The sequence below is a fragment of the Asterias rubens genome, chromosome 14 (genome assembly GCF_902459465.1).
Source record: "Asterias rubens chromosome 14, eAstRub1.3, whole genome shotgun sequence".
Lineage (NCBI taxonomy): Eukaryota > Metazoa > Echinodermata > Asteroidea > Forcipulatida > Asteriidae > Asterias > Asterias rubens.
Window position 1 is genome coordinate 2,744,740 of NC_047075.1, and position 15,122 is coordinate 2,759,861.

General features: G+C 40.0%; 1 long non-coding RNA gene across 2 annotated transcripts in view; it reads left to right on the plus strand.

Moving 5' to 3' along the window:
* The window catches only part of LOC117299097, a 42,993-nt gene that overhangs the window by 22,853 nt on the left and 5,018 nt on the right, over nt 1–15,122 (plus strand). For both annotated transcript variants that reach the window (XR_004520037.1, XR_004520039.1), the window contains exon 3: nt 14,607–14,802. This is a non-coding gene — a long non-coding RNA (uncharacterized LOC117299097). The remainder of the gene's footprint in view (nt 1–14,606; nt 14,803–15,122) is intronic.

A 15,122-nucleotide genomic window follows, 5' to 3' on the forward strand; every position in this document is an offset into this window, starting at 1 on the left:
TGTCTGGGATGAGGCGCTGATCAGAGGGAACGTTGAGTGAGATGATCAGGGTAGTTATTGAAGGGATGATCTCTCTGGAGGGATGGTCTATTCCAGTCATGCTGGGATGTGTACATAGCTGGTTTGACTGTTGAGTTGCAGTAATACTGTTTTCAAACTCATTGAGAGTTTAGCACTCATTCAGAAGTGGAAGTTGAGTTTGAGTAATGAGTAAGTTCAGGGAAACTCACTCAGTCAGGAGGGATGACATAAATATTTGAGGCATGCGTAGATCGATGTGTTTGAGTAATGCTGTTTTCATTATTGTCCTTTTCAGAAGAAGTTGAGTTTGAATAATGAGTTTCACTATTTTAGGGAAACTCACTCAGTCTAGAGAAACGATTGAGTCACTGTCAACATTTAAGACGAACTCAAGTGAATGGAAAGCCACAAGGTTTCCCAAGATGTTTAAATACGGGGAAGACTATTAAGGATTTGTTTTCATTTGTATGAATGTTGGATTTTTTTTAAACTATCCTGAACCTGTTGAACGAAAACTGGTTGCGTCTTGGCTATTTAAAAGTGCTCATCTTCAAGTTAAAGTCAATTAATTTGTTGAGTAGAGCTTGCTACTAACAATGATTCATTACTATAGATGTGTGTCACTGTGTGTAAGTTCCAGGGTATTGTGGTAGGGTTGAGATATTTTCTTCAAAGTTCCATTGGAAAATCTTAAAAGTCTGTGGAAACTGTTCTGATAGTAATAGGTATTCAAATTTAAGCGGTAAACTTGTAATCAAGCAAGTCATTGTACCATGCTTTAAAGGCAGTGGACACTATTGGTAATTACTCAAAATATTTATTAGCATAAAACTTTTCTTGGTAACGAGTGATGGGGAGAGGTTGATAGTATAAAACATTGTGAGAAACGGCTCCCTCTGAAGTGCCATAGTTTTCGAGAAAGCAGTAATTTTCCACGAATTTGATTTCGAGACCTCGGGTTTAGAACTTGAGGTCTCGAAATCAACCATCTAAACGCACACAACTTCGTGTGACAAGTGTTTTTTTTTCTTCTTTCATTATTTTCTCGCAAGTTCGATGACCGATTGAGCTCAAATTTTCACAGGTTTGTTATTTTATGCATATTGAGATACACCAACTGTAAAGGCTAGTCTTAGACAATTACCAATAGTGTCCACTGCCTTTAAATTCAAATCTAACTTGCAATATGGATTATTGCCTCATGTGTGACATGGCCTTTACATTTGAGGAATGTTCACATTCACATCTCATCCCCATAGTCCGATTAATCAATCCACCTGTCTCTATTCACTGCTTCTAAATTGATTAGGGGAGAGAAATTACAACTCATCATCATCCCTGGGAATGAGTGTGCTAGTGTAATGGGATTGAGTATGCTATAAAAAGCTTGACCTCATTCCCAAGGCCAGACCAGCAGGGGGTTCCCCCTGGAGGAGTCTGGGAAATTCCAGTTCATCATCTGTTGGAGCTTGCACCTTAAGGGGCTAGAGAGTCCGATTTCTCCCATTGACCAGTCGGCTATCTACTAGGGTTTTGTATTGTTTTGTTTTGCTAATGGATGATCTTGCCAATAAGGTAACTTGGCACACTCCTACAAGGGGGTGAAACACCAAGCTGGCAACAGCCTATCTCTCTCCAAACATTGACTGAAAGTGGAGTTGGTCGCTTCAGAGTGTGGGAACATTTTGAGCTGCTGTACTCATTTTTGTGGGCCTGCAGCATTCTCATTTAACATTTTGCCGGCTGGCAAAATGGCAGTTAAAACACGAGACGACTGGTCACCATTCTCTCCAAGTGGTCTGAATAAAATAGTTTAGTGTTGTAAAAATCAGCCCTGTTTGTAAAAAGGCCTAAAAAAGTGTAAAATCTTGCGGAACTATGTAGTGAAACAACAAGCTACATGTAACTATTCCTACTGGCTAGTCACTGAAAAAGCCGGTATTACATTGAACGTGTAGTCTTGACATTTTCAGAGCCAACACTTCTCCCACATGCTTACATACCCCCGAATTTACTACAGTAGTTTTTCATGTAGTTCCACACCATGCAAAGCTTAACACATCACTTGGCAATTGTGAAATCTAAAACTGTGTATCTGAGGAACACAGCATTTTGACTGAACTCTTAACAATTTGTATTGTAATTTTTGAAAAAGCAGGTACTGTCTTGACATTTTCAGAGCCAACACTCCTCCCAAAAGATATTTACACATAATTCTACCCACAAGTTCACTAGTTTTTCTATTGCTTTTATTTTCCACTCCATGCAAAGCTTCAAACATCACTTAGCATTTATAGTAATTTAGCTTTGAATCTGAGAAACACAACATTTGCACTACACTCTTAATAGAAATCTTACTCGACCCTTACAAACTAAACTTGAAAGTGTCTGTGTTAAGGCACAGCATACAAATGTCTTATAATCTTGTTCACCGACTCTGTGGGAAATCTTGCCTCCTGAGCTCCGAATGTCAAAATATGATTGTGAGGTCATGGCCTCTCGGCTTCATGTATGGAAACAAAATAGAAACGACACGCTGTGATTGGACTGTGTGGGTAATGTAGTTTGAAAGGCCTTGACCCCTGGACTTGTTATGTTGTGAATGGAACTTGCAATGGAGGAGTGTTTAAAAATGTTGATATTTTTGTCAAATTTGTTTTGACCCGCCCGCCTATCCCAAATTTTGGTTTTTTAATACTTATTGACTATTTAGTATCCGGTCTGATACTTCATTGAGACATCCAGGCCTGATACTTCTTGGAGGCGATTGCCTCCGTTGCCCCTTGCCATTGCCCTGGTGCCCTTGAAATGCTCCAGTAGAAATTTACAATTTCCTCATTGGGTGACCTTTGCCAAAGAGAAAATGCCTTGGTGCCCTTGCCCTTTCAAGCATTACAAGCCTCCTTCACTTTGTCAACGAAGAATACAATAAAGTCAGGTTGGTGCAGTGGTGTCTTGCCTCGCCTTCCACCTCTTGGGACCCCGGTTCGAATCCTACCGGCGGGGCACCATGTGGATTGGGTTTTTCAGTCCCTACTTGACTTCGTGGGTTTCCCTGGAACAATTCTCTGGGGTTTTCCTCCTACTTCTAAAACTGAAATGTCTTCATTGTCTTCTCACCTTGTCTATATATGCTAAAATGGCTTTGACAAGTGGTATCGTACATGTAGATGTAGATGTTTCTTGAAAACTAGAGGATTGGAATGACTGTACTCTTAGAAAAAACCCTGATGTTTTACCCCTTTAAAATGACAACGTTCTGGTGTTATGTATCCAGAGCGTGTCAGTGGGTCACCTAGGGGTGTCAAGCCCTCTAAGTAGAGGGACCCTCCTTGGCTTAATTTTAGACAATGTTGAGGTCAAAGGTCGAAGCATTGGAAACCTCTCAGGGGTCTGATAATTTGTTTGAGTTGGTGTAAAGCAATGTGTCTGCTGGTACCTAGTAGTTGTTGAGTTCAGAGTGTGGGAACGTTTTGGCTGCCTTGGGCTTGCAGTGTTTGTCCCTCATTTGTTGGTCTTGGTCTACTAGCTGTTGGCCAACAGCTAGTTAGGGTTGGTCTACTCTGTTGGTCAAAAGCTAGTTAGGCCGAGTAAAAAAAGAAACTTGTTTAGTGTCCCCGCCTGCTTCCTTTTTAGAGGCCGCCTCTTTATTTATTTATTTTTTATGCACATTTAATTTTTTTCTTTATGTTTTCTTGTGTTTTATGTCTTGCCCAAAATGTTTCACTTATGTACTGTATGTTTGAGTAGTAGAAAAACAATGGATGTTTAACATTCTAAAAAGAATGTCGGCCATCTTGAAATCAAAAATAAAAAGCCCCTCCTCCTTCCTTTTTTGAGAAACCCGGACGCTAAACATGTTTCTTTTATTACTCGGCCTTAAATAACACCCAAGGACATTCAGAATGCTCATCAATCTGTACTACTGCTGGCTTGTTCAGTGTTGAAAAGCATCCCTATGGACTCCTGACAAAGCTGGCAGACTTGTGAAATGACATTCTAACTAGTCCTGCTGGCTAATCACTTGAACAAGTTAAGGGCAAACCTTGGTTGGATGGATAACTCAACTGGAAAGGGTGGATGGTAGAGTTTTGAAACTATACATATTAAGTGACAAGTAGTCAAGTCTACTCTGAAGTTGTTTGGAGTGTTGGAACCTTTATGGGTTGTCAGATTCTAGGCCATACACAAGCGAGGGTTTTCCCCAGAATATTTGTCAAAACTGTGGGGCATTCGTGTTCATGGTTGTTCACTAGTTTCTCCTGACCCTCAACCTACCAAATTTGTACAGGTTTGTTATTTCATGTATCCGCATCGCCCGTAACAACAAACGTCTTGCACTAAGACTAACCGGTTATAAACAGAGTCCAGCTGGTCATCATCAACCGTTTAAACACCCCCACATGACGCGCTCTCCACCAATAGGAATAGCGAAACTGTCTGAGGTATTTATGAATTAAGTTTTATGTCACACTACATCATGACTGCAATCTGCATAAAGTACCTTCAAGGTTCTGGTTTGTTTATTCCATGCCAATCCCTCTAAATATTCATTCACAAGGAGATTATCCCACTGTGCCAGACAGGTAGACCACATCCTCCAGAACATCCACTTGCCACTTGTGAATCTGCTGGATTAAGCCAACCCAAGTATAATCCTTTTCACCTTGTGGATGATCTGCACTTACAAGAACGGCCATCAGTCCCTCTGTGTGGATTGTCTTCAGTTTGAGGTCACTGTGGTTATTGATTGGGATTAGTGATGGGATCAATTTACTGTGATTGTCTGACCATTGAGGAAGTCCTTTCTGGGTGTTCTGACCTTCTGGGTCAGTGCATCTACCTCCGTGGTCAGTGGAAGGAGTTTTTGGTAGGCAACGATAACAATCAGGGGTCAACTTTGAGGGTCATGTCACTCTAGACAATCTACAGACAACCAGTTCTTGGCAATCTCCTAGACGAAAATACATTCACATTTGAATGTTCACATTGGGGTTTTAAGACATTATTTAAAAAACTACGTGTGCTATGCATGGAGGTAGAAATAACATTAACATGTGTTATTAAAGGCAGTGGACACTATTGGTAATTGTCAAAGACTAGCCTTCACAGTTGGTGTTACTTAACATATATGCAAGAAATAACTAACCTGTGAAAATTTGAGCTAAATCGGTCATCGAAGTTGCAAGATAATAATGAAAGAAAAAACATTCTTGTCACACGTAGTTGTGTGCGTTTAGATGGTTGATTTCGAGACCTCAAGTTCTAAATCTGAGGTCTCGAAATCAAATTCATGGAAAATAACTTCTTTCTCGAAAACTATGGCACTTCAAAGGGAGCCGTTTCCCACCATGTTTTACACTATCAACAGCTCTCCATTGCTTGCTACCAAGTAAGTTTCTATGCTGACAATTATTTTGAGTAATAACCAATAGTGTCCAGTGCCTTTAACACAACCACACTGTTCAAAACACCTCTCCCCAATACTCGTAATCAAGGAAGGTTTTATGATAATAATTATTTTGAGTAATTTCCAATAGTGTCCACTGGCTTTAAGTGCTCCTGTAGCATGCACTGCAGTTGGTTGGGGAATAATTCAAGCAAATCTACAGTTGCAAAGTAATTCTTAAAAGCATACCACAATTTTGCAGTACACATTCCAGAGTGTGTACCATTTACATTCCACAACCTGACAAAGTTATTCTTAGAAATCACTTATAGATTAATTATAAAAAGCCAAATCCACAATTGCTCTGTAATTCTTCGAAATGTACTATCACAATTTTGTAGTACACATTGCAGTTCTATGTAAAAGCTACGCTTTGTGCGTACATGTTTGTACATCGTGAACATTCCATAACCTTGACTCAACAGGTATACAAAACTGTCTGCAATAATCATGTTTGATTTATGGGCGCCAGACTATAATGAGGACATTCTTTTGACATGGCCCTTAACCTTTGACCTGCTATTGGAGAGAGAGTTTCGCTTGATGCAATTGTTAGGGTAATGTGTGTAAATCAATCTACAGTTGTGTGGAATGGCCGTGAATTTCATTAGGGGCCTAAGTATTTACTTTTAAAAAGGGTTCACCCGCCAGGATTTTTTAAAATCTGGACCCACATTTTTTAATGTTTGGTCTAAGGATGCTCAATTGAAATGCGGTCTTTGGTATGTTTTCTACTGCAGTCTGGAGCATTCTATTTAATTTTGTGTTTTTCTCATTGATGATTTTTGTGGGGAAAAAGGATTCAGGGTTTGCCCCGTAATGTTTTCAGTGGTATTCCGCCTTCATGTAGGCCACCTATTCACTGGTAATCATGTTTGTAAGCTTGGGCGATATCGATTTATTTTATTCACGATATATCGCCAACAATATATCGTGATATTCGATATAATCGCGATTAATGAAATTTGACATCATCAGTCTTCAAACTCCAAGTGAAAGTTGTAGAAGAGACAGTCATAGCTTAAGAGAGGTGTTCTAATGACCTATTCTTCTGCTTTTACTCCAAACCTATGGGGTGCAAGATGTCTCAGCTAGCAAATACATCGCGATATTTAATCGATATTGCGATATATCGCGATATATCGCGATATATTGATATTTCGATTAAAACCAAATCCATCTGATATCGAAATCGTTTCCAAATTAATATCTCGATATTCGATAATATCGTGATATCGCCCAAGCTTACATGTTTGACGATTTTCATTCAACACTGTAATTTTGTATGATACTTCAATTTGAAACCAGTGCGATCAGTGGTTTAAAATATAACTTTTGGAAGCAATGAACTAGCCACCTGGACCACTTGGACATAAATGGGGAGACATACCATGTAAATGATGCTAATAAGCTCATAAAATAGGCATGCTGGGAATTTGCTCAGAAAGTCCACAGCAGATTCTGCAAAGTTCCCAAGACATGTTTGGCCAAATAAAAAAAAAAAACAGTTTTGGGGGGCTATTTACTATTTGTTATTTTTCGATTTTAAAAATATGAGCTTTTCCCGAATCTAACGTGATGCTTTAGAACACTTGTAACTGTCTGTTTCGTAAAACAATGACAGTGAATGCCTACCGGCAAATCTTTTTAGTGTTATCCGACCCTGCTATCATGGCTGTTTCTACCTCCATCGTGTCCATGCTGTTACTAAGTGTTAGTGTTTGTGTTAACACAGGTCCTCACGCAACTAATGGGTATAAAATAAGTTTGCGGTTGATTCATACTGACGAATTGGTGGCCTGTTTGATTTGAAATACTAAGCAGCCATCTTGAAAAAAATAGTAAATAGTAAATAATAAGGCCCTCATCCTCCTCTTTTTTGAAAAAATCCGGACGATCAACTGGTATTTTTTTATTTATTTTTTTGGCCTTATGTCGGAGAATGCTAGAGAGGAGAATGTACAGAGTAGGCCCTATATTGGATAGAGCCAACTCTGTACATGTTCTTACGTTTGTAAATACTTTTATACAGTGCGTCATTCAACATTGGATATTGGTTTACAATTGTATCCCAAAATACAGTTGCAGCGCCAGGAGATTTTAATTTGATCCTCATCCATTTCCCATTCATTCTCAAATCCAGGTCGTCAAAGGCTATTCCAATCCCCCCTCAGACCAGGATAAAAACCCCAACACAATCAAGAATCTTTTGACAATCCTTCAAGCCCTTTTGGCGTGTCCTTCACAAAGACCCATGCCCAACAAAACACACTGGGAATAAAGAGACTGAATTACCCCTGACTGTGTGGTGTGAATGTGAACACGGTAAGACAGGGTTATAAACGTTTCCTTTAAAACGCTTGTAACAAGGAAATTTATGCTTTCAATACCTAGTGTGGATTAAGCTTGGGCGATATCACGATATTATCGAATATCGCGATATTAATTTGGACACGAGTTCGATATCGGATGGATTTGGTTTTAATCGAAATATCGATATATCGCGATATATCGATATATCGATTAAATATCGCGATGTATTTGCTAGCTGAGACATCTTGCACCCCATAGGTTTGGAGTAAAACCAGAAGAATGGGTCATTAGAACACCTCTCTTATGCTAGGACTGTCTCTTCTACAACTTTCACTTGGAGTTTTAAGACTGATGATGTCAAATTTCATTAATCGCGATTATTTCGAATATCGCAATATATTGTCGGCGATATATCGTGAATAAAATAAATAATAATCAGGCCAGATCAGGGTTCTCCAAGTTTTGTTTTTTTTTTAATTTGAAGGGAATTCTGTCGCCCAAGTTGTTGGATTCAAGTCTTCAGAATTTTCCACTTAGTGCTTATCTTATTGGTTTTTAAAAGCTCGCCCATGCAATCTGGAGCATTCTTTATCTGTTAATATTTGTTTATAATAGTAAAAAAGAGCATCGACCGAAATTTGCCGCTTCCATGGAAATCCATGAGCTGATGGGTGATCAATGAAAAAATCCCATCTACATTTGTATAGGGATACAAATGTAGATGGGATTTTGATATGTTTGTACAATGTATGTCGATACACCAAGTGAGAATACAGTGCCTCAAAGCCGAAAGCACCCAATCCGAAGGCATCATGTTCCCCTTTAAATAAGAGCCCTGAGCATCTTGGGGGGGGGGCTCAATAGGAACAAAGAGGACTTCACATCTCGACCTTCTTATTCCAGACAGACCTGCAACTCCTGGTTTCTTATTGAGCAGACCAAACTGATAACACAATTTCGAGTGCATTAAGCTCTATCCCCCGTCGCTGTGATGGATGCGGTTGCTATGGCGATAGGTGATTCAGACAGTGAGATTGCTCTTTCTCGCCCTCCCCTCGTTGCATAGCATCTGATTTTAAGATTGTCGTGATTGTAATGTGCCCTATAATCTTTTTTATTTTGAGAGCCTTGTTAAAATTTATACTGAAGCATGTGTTTTAAAATGAGGTTTTCTTAGATTTTGCTTTTTTCCCTCTTCTCCCTCAAATTTATGTAGACGATGTCTATTTTAAATTGATCTGATTTTCCAAGGACCTTGATTTTCTGATTTTAAGATTGTCGTGATTGTAATGTGCCCTATAATCTATTGTATTTTGAGAGCCTTGTACACATTTATACTGAAGCTTGTTTAATGAGGTTGTCTAAGATTGGTCTTCTTGTACGTCTATAATTTGTTCTTGCAGACTTTTAAATGTCTATTTCTAAATTGATCCAATTTTCCAAGGACCTTGATTTTCCGGTTTCATGTAAACAAAATAAATGCAGGTCGAAAGTTTCTGCATCGATGACATTTGAGACTGTCTAAATTCGTTTGATGTTTTTTTTTTTGCTTTTGAATTTGATCTTCTGAAAGAGTACATGGGTAGCCAACACGCAAAAATTTTTAAATTTATGTTTTTAAATTGATTGAGAACTCCCAAGGGCCTTACTTTCCACTTGGCAGGGAATGTTTCGGTTTGCTTATTTTTCGTCTGAAAGCTTACTGATTATGAAGTTCATACTACAACAATTTTTTTTCCTCTGTGGAATATTTCACTCCGATAATTCTACCATGTACATAGGTATGAAAACTAAAATAAAAAACACGTAACAGCTGATTTTAGTTGTAACAACCACAATTTAAGACAATGTGTTTACATGCACAATGTGTTTACTATGTTTATAAGAACACCGAACTCAAACTCTGGTGCTTCTGTTCAGCAGAGTGTGGGTTCGAATCCCGGTCGTGACACTTGTGTCCCTGAGCAAGACACTTAACTATAATTGCTTCTCTCCACCCAGGGGTAAATGGGTACCTGCGAGGGCAGAGATGGTTCTTGTGATTGACTTAGCCGAGTAGCGCATATTAATGTTGCACAAGGCTGTATACTCCCCACCAGGGAGCTGAGATGGTTTAAGGAGTGATTTAAGGCCCAGTGACCAGGGGTAATAATGTGAAGCGATTTTTGAGACGCCCTCCGGGTGTGAAAAGCGCCATATAAAAACGGGTTATTATTATTATTATTTCATTTTATCACAGCATGCAAAAGAAAGATCTCATTTTCCTTTGTGCCGGTAACTCCTCGAGCCGGGCTACGTCATCTCTCCTGACTCGCTCAATAGATGAAGCCCAATTTCCCACAGGTACATGTAAGTTGTTTCATGTACATGTATAATTACATACACGTACGGTTAACCACACAAAACAAGTGAACAATTTGGACTCCAAGTTTTCAAATTTCCAGCTAATTTGGACATCCTTGTACCAAATCTTGCCTACAACCTTTCTGCTTTTGCTTTCATATTCTCTCCACGTAGTTGACCCTAGATCATTTTTTAGGGCTTTCCATTTGGAGTAAATGCATACTATGCATGGAACTGTAGGGTTCTCAGCGATATTTTTAGACGTTGGAGTGGCTGTTAAACGCCTCCGGCATTGAATGGCATCATGTGTCGTTAATAAGTGGAAATAGTCAACTCGTAGTATGCAGGTTGCTTTTACAGGTGGGACAGGTCGGTTTTCTCACTCGGTAAACCACATGTACACGTATGCAGGACTTATTTGCACAAATTTTGGGTTGGGGTAGAAATAAATCTTCATAATGCCCAATAGATTATGTTCATTTTAAAGGCAAAGTCAAGTTGGTGTTTTGAACCATGTGGTTGTGTTAAAGGCACTGGACACTATTGGTTATTACTCAAAATAATTGTCAGCATAGGAACTTACTTGGTAACAAGCAATGGAGAGCTGTTGATAGTGTAAAACATGGTGAGAAACGGCTCCCTCTGAAGTAACGTAGTTTTTTTAGGAAGAAGTTATTTTCCACTGAAATATTTGAATTTGATTTTGAGACCTCAGAATTAGATTTTGAGGTCTTGAAGTCAAGCATCTGAAAGCACACAACTTTAAGTGACAAGGGTGTTTTTCCTTGTAGTTATCTCGCAACTTTGATGACAAATTGAGCTCAAATTTTCACAGGTTTGTTATTTTATGCATGTTGAGATGTATACACCAAGTGAGAAGACTGGTCTTTGACAAAATTACCAATAGGTGTCCAGTGTGTTCATGCCTACGATGAACTAATGTAACAGGATGAATATTTGCTAATAGGAATTTACACAATCTTGGAAACAATAGAACTTTATCCATGCTGCCACCATCTTGGTCATATTCCCTGTTTCCAATAACAGTAATGAATGCCAGCATTCATTGCGCATGGCACCAGACTATATTATTTTGTCCAGCCTCAGTTTGGTTACAATGAGTTGGAATGGAGTAAAATCAAGATGGCAACACCATGATAAAGGTCTATTGGGTGTTCACCCACACATGATGTGACTTATTTATCAGCCGGAATTTGAGGTTATCGGTGTGCAATTTGCTGGTATCAGTCAATTTCACAGCAAATCATAGTTTTAGCCAGAGGGGCTGTTTTTAATTTGGACACCCTGTTTCATCTGTCATTTACATGTAAATTTATTGTAAGAGAACAATTTGGACACCCAGTTTTAAAATTTCCAGCAAATTTGGACACCCTTTTACCTAATCCTGGCTAAAACCTTGCAGCAAATGTTGCGCTCACTATTCACAGAATCCTGTGCCTTACGGCGCGACGCAGTTAACGTAAAACTGCGTGGTAATGAAACCCGCGAGACCATGCCTGGTTTAAGTAAGGGAGTTACCCACACTCAACCTCGTTGATTAATTCAGTGTGAGTCAGTGCTCCACATTGAAGTACTTATGGGGAGTGAGTGAATATTGTGACGTGACTGATGGTGCAGTGTAGTGTGTTATTGATCCTAATGAGTCAGATAGCTGGGTGGGTCAATCCCTCCCCCACCATATTGATCCAGCGTAGAGTGCAACAGACATCTAATGTAGGGCATCTTTATTGACATCGCAAATGCATCGCAAACGCATCGCATTGTGTGCTTACTAACATGAACAATTTTATACACAATGGTGTGTATAAAATTGTACATGTTAGTATGCATACAAAGTTACTAAGCATAACAAAATTATGCTTACCAGAATATACAGCTGGATGGGTCCCCCCCCCCCACCATATTGATCCAGCGTAGAGTGCAACAGCCATCTAATGTAATGTAGGGTACACTAGCTTTATTGACATCGCAAATGCAGCGCAAATGCATCGCATTGTGTGCTTACTAACATGAACAAATTTTATACACAATGTTGTGTATAAAATTGTACATGTTAGTTATGCATACAAAGCTACTAAGCACAACAAAATTATGCTTACCAGAATAGACAGCAGGATGGGTCCTTAAGGCCGGTTTGTAGTCGGTCGCGCGATGGTCGTGCGACGGAAATCTTGTGCGCAATCCTAAGACTGAGGCCTCAAAACCGTGTCTTTTTATGATCGCGTGTCAAGATTTCCGACGCCCGACCATCGCGCGACCGACTATAAGTCGGCCTTTACCCCTCCCTCTTATAGACCTTATGCATATGACGTCATTTCAGTAGGGCGCCCTCACCTAGAGGTCAAAAGGAGGTTGTTCATTGGCCAATACTGTGTGCCGCTCGCGTACATGTACAAATCTGTGCATCTCGATTGTTTCGTCACCGTTTTTCCTCTAAGATGGCGGCTGGATGACAACAATGCATAAGGTCTATTGATCCAGCCATTATCTAGGGCATAATTGGCATACTGGCTTATTGACATTTTGTATTGTGTATACATGTACATGTACGTATGCTGTGCAAAATACATCATGCAGAACAACAGAAAGGAGGCAAGAAGGGAATGAGCAGGCTCCAGTTTTATAGAGCTACTTTAAAGCCATTGGACCCTTTCGGTACAGAAAAAAAAATAAAAGTTCACAGATTTACAAATAATTTACAGGGTTTACAGAAGGTAATGGTGAAAGACTTCTCTTGAAATATTAGTCCATTTAATGCTTTACTTTTTGAGAAAACGGTAAAACAATATAAATTCTCGTTAACGAGAATTACGGATTTGTTATAAACACATGTCATGACACGTCGAAACGCGCGAAAACAGGAGTGGGTTTTCCCGTTATTTTCTCCCGACTCCGATGTCCGATTAAGCCTAAATTTCCACAGGATTGTTATTTTATATGTAAGTTGTGATACACGAAGTGTGGGACTTGGACAATACTGTTTACCGAAAGTGTATAATGGCTTTAAGGAGAAAGTAGGCATATTGCATGAATATTTACTGCTTAGCAAAAATATTATCAGGATACCCGTCAAAGATTGATCTGACATTAAGGCTGGTAATGTAATGTACATGTAGGCCCTAACCTTTTCTTGTCCGCATATTTTTGTTGTGACTACTTTTTGAATCTGATAAGGGCTTCAGGCACGAAGCCTTTCTTAGGCATCTGCGATCCCCGGAGCTGTTTTCCCTTGGCTTTGGCTCATGAAAAGAGCGCTCAGGATCACCTCGGGTGTCCTAGTTTTAACCAGAATATCAGTGTAGCACTCGAAGCAGTCAATATAGCCTACTTTTTGATACAGGACAGTCAGCAGAGTACCCCTTTAACTGTTGATTGACCTCATTTGGAACATGCATTACATATTCACAACTATTGGACATGTGTCAGCAGGGTGCCCCTTTAACCTCATTTGGAACATGCGTTAGTTATTCACAACTGTCTGGACACAGTAAGCAGAGTAACCCTTGATTGACCTCATTGTGAACATGCATTACATATTCACAACTATTGGACATGTGTCAGCAGGGTGCCCCTTTAACCTCATTTGGAACATGCATTAGTTATTCACAACTGTCTGGACACAGTAAGCAGAGTGCCCCTTTAACCCTTGATTGACCTCATTGTGAACATATCGATATCCACAACTGTTGGACAGTCAGCTGAGTGCCCCTGTAACTCTTAACTGACCTCATTTGGAACACGCATTAGTTATCCACAACTGTCTGGACACGGTAAGCAGAGAGCCCCTTTAACCTCTAATTGACCCCACTAGGGACACACTATAGTTATCCAATCCAATGTGCAGTCTGTTTCCATTTGGTTAGGAAATAACACACTGATCATATTTCCCCAAGATTACTGTACACCTTTATTTATCATTGGTGTCTTGTGGGGATACTTTTAAACTATTTCAAAAATGCATACAGTTTTCTGGGTAAGGGAGCGTGCATACCTAATGTGCATTGTATGTATGTAATGTATCATACTGATGGACCACTCAATACCATCACAGGCCTGTGTGCTTCGTTTTTGCCAAGGCATCAAGGCATTTTCTCCTTGGTAAAGGGCAGGCATGTATGCTTCATTTTTGAAATGGCCAGGGCATCAAGGCATTTTCTCCTTGGTAAAGGGCAGGCATGTATGCTTCATTTTTGAAATGGCCAGGGCACCAAGGCATTATTTTCTCCTTTGTACAGGGCACCCTATGAGGAAATTGTAAACTTGTACTGGAGCATTTCAAGCGCACCAAGGCAATGGTCGGGGGCATGGAGGCAATCGCCTTCAATGCCTCCCTGAAATGAAATGAAATAAGATTTGATTTATTTGTACCTTCTGGATGCTGTCAAAATTCAGTTAAGGTTCCCTTTAAAAATCAACCCCATCTAATCTTTTTTTTCTCTCTTTCTGCTTTATTTTTCAGAACCTCGCTTTTAAGAAGACTGGGATGGTTTAGCGACTGATTTTGTTTTCGCTACAAAGATTTCCACCTGGTTAGAATGCCTGATAGGAACAATGGCCAAGAACAAGCTCTGAGGAGTGCCATCACCAAGGCCCAAGAAGACCTGATTGCAGAGCCCGATACACCCTCGTACATCCTCAAGACAGTCAGACAACAGGTAACAGTTTGAACCTCGGCCGGGCAACTTGCTCCTTAAATGGGTACCTGAGGGGTAGGGTACATTTACATGAGGGGGGGATAAATGAGGGTGGGTAGGAAGAATGGCCAAGAACAAGCTCTGGGGAGTGCCATCGCCAAGGCCCAAGAAGACATGATCGCAGAGCCCGATACACCCTCCTACATCCTCAAGACAGTCAGACAACAGGTAACAGTTTGAACCTCGGCCAGGCAACTTGCTCCTTAAATGGGTACCTCAGGGGTAGGGTACAATTACATGAGGGTGGGATAAATGAGGGTGGGTAGGAAGAATGGCCAAGA